At 39.2% G+C, this 2624-nt stretch overlaps 1 long non-coding RNA gene across 1 annotated transcript; it reads right to left on the bottom strand.

Moving 5' to 3' along the window:
- Positions 1 to 781: 781 nt before the first annotated feature.
- Positions 782 to 2154, bottom strand: LOC308289796. The gene is made up of 3 exons (XR_013962260.1): positions 1765 to 2154; positions 1498 to 1563; positions 782 to 1182 (listed from the first exon to the last, which is right to left on the bottom strand). It is a non-coding gene; the product is annotated as an uncharacterized lncRNA (long non-coding RNA).
- Positions 2155 to 2624: the final 470 nt, after the last annotated feature.

Genomic DNA, 2624 nt, shown 5'->3' with positions numbered 1-2624 from the left:
CCACAATAACAATGGAATGCATGGTTAACTCTCTTACTGCCACAGAATTTAACAAAAAGCTCCATCCACTGCCAGCTAAATCTGAGAATTGTCGCTCATCTTTGAAGGCCTACTGGAGAAAATTGGCTTTGACTATAAAGACAACAATTATATGGCAACGAAGAATAGAATGTCTACTTTGCAACAGAAAAAGATTTCGTGTCTTTATCATGTTCTATTCATTAGCTAGAAGCTGCTGAATATGGACTAAAAAACAGCTCTTTGAGAACATAAAGCTGAGAAAAATGCATTTTTGTGAAGGAAACATTTTCAGGCAGAAATCTCTCTTTATCCTTTACTGTTGGCAGTAAAATCACACAGTAACATCACACCTGTGCTCAGTGGTTGTTTACAAACAAATTCAAAAAAATAAAAACAAGTGCTTTTTACACACTTTTAGTGTGTAAGAGAAGTAAGAGCAGTAGTAAGGAGCAGTGCAGAACATTGACACAGTGACATGAGATTCAGCCTGAATCCTGCTTCTGCTTTCAGGGTTCTTTTTAGGTTGAAGTACAGTACAAATGATTGATGAAAATGAAAATAAAATATAAAACAACATTTTAGACACTAGAACTCAATTGTAATACTGCAAATGGAAAAAGGTTGTGGCCTACCTGCACTTACACAGGCCTCAACCACTACATGTCTACAGAGTGTATGTGTGCGTGTGTGCGTGTGTGCGTGCGTGCGTGCGGGTGTGCGTGCGTGCGTGTTTGTGTGTGTGTGTGTGTGTGTGATTCAACCGTCTCAAGCAGGGAAACAGATTCTCCACAGTAGGGTTTCATATTGAAACAGTAACCTGTACCTGAATCACAGAGAATATAAGATTTTATCCCATATTTCACTGGTTTCTGTGGATTGTAGACCTTGAAATTTAGGCGCCCTTTGAATAAAAGTGTACCTATCAATGGAAATATCTTGGTTTGGTTTGTACAGTTCACGGATTTTGGAGATAATCTAGAACTGGGCGTATTTTGAACATCCTGTCACCACTCTTTGCATCTGGACCTGTGTTATCAGTTCCAGGTAGTCCACTGGATCTTGGGACTCTTGGCTCCATTCTGTTTCACTCCAGCCAGGCTCCTCCGGGTCTGCTGAACTCTGCACCCCTACACCTACCACGTACACGAGCCCATGGTCGATCTGTAAATTATACAAATACATAATTACTACGAGTAAGCAGTGTTGTTTTTGACAGCAAATTTTGATTTTGTTTCAGTCGTAGTCTTTTGAATAAAATGTCTTTTAGTTTTAGTCTAGTTTTAGTTGACTGATCATCATAAGATTTTAGGTAACTAAATCTACAGTTGATTTAGTCGACTAAAATCTATTTTGGCAGGCCTTGATGGCATCGTAATGACTGATTTTACACTTGGTTGTGTGCTGAAAATAGCCGATCTACAAGCTCACAACGCGGCTGGTGCTAAGTCTGATTTACAGAAAAAAGGTGTTCTTTACCTATCCTTGTCCTTGGATGACCACGATGTGGCAATGAAGAAGTAGGCTGTGCTGCACTCGACTCTTCTGAAATCACAGTAGTAAAATATAAACTAGTAAACATGATGTGCACAAAATGAAATCAATTATTTACACACCCAGCATGTCTCAGACAGGTCCATGACATTATGATGTAAATGATAAAAGCATTGAACAAACAGATAGCTGTATCTACTCTAAAATGCTATAGAATTATACAAAATGCATCAGTTTTTGTTTTCTCCTTACCTTCAAACGGTATAGACCTAAGAACACAAGGAGTCCCCGGCACCTCTCCATCCGACTCATCATCTAAAGCCAGGAAAATATCAAATAGTTTATATGTAAACAAATCAATTTACAATTTTGACATTAGCAAATATGAGTGACTTACAATAAGTTCATATGTAATACATAAAATGCAGATATAGTAAATAGTTACCATGCATTTACTGTCACAGTGAAATGCCCTTTATACCCTGTATGTATAATATATAAAATGTCACAATGCAACATAGCTCTGTTTACACAAAGCTGTACTCCCTCCAACTGTATATATGTTCCCCATTTTCAACAGTTTTTATTTGTAACACTTGCTTTGGCAATGTAAACGTATGTTTTCTCATGCCAATAAAGCTCCTTTGAATTGAATTGAAAGGCTACATCATCATCATCATCAGAGATGTAGACTAAAGAAACCTCTCCCTCTCTCACACACACGCATCGTACGCACGCACACACAAACTAAGCCAATAAATCCTAAATTCCCATCAAATAAAAAATCATAGTAGCTGTGCAGTGCACGCGCGTGATAGGAACTCCACGTGTGTCCTGTATAGCGACAAAAACAAACTCATGCACTTGGATGTTAACTCTATGCTTGGATCAAATTGCTGATCCGGTCCGGATACGGAAACAATTCTTGCATGTATGTGTACGTGTAAATAGCCGGATGCAGTAGGCGGGCTCTAGACCGGATCCCACTGGTTTATTCGCAATAGAGATCAATCAGACCATGGTCTGATTGACAAGCCTCGGCTTGAGCCTTGAGCCTGCAGGGCTTCATCACGGATGCGGTGGAAAGAACGCCTGAAGCGATTTTATCACAC

The sequence above is a fragment of the Nannobrachium achirus genome (genome assembly GCF_963921795.1).
Source record: "Nannobrachium achirus genome assembly, chromosome: 8".
NCBI classification, from domain to species: Eukaryota; Metazoa; Chordata; class Actinopteri; order Myctophiformes; family Myctophidae; genus Nannobrachium; species Nannobrachium achirus.
The sequence above is the reverse complement of the archived record's forward strand: the minus strand, read 5'-3'. Positions and strand labels throughout refer to the sequence as shown.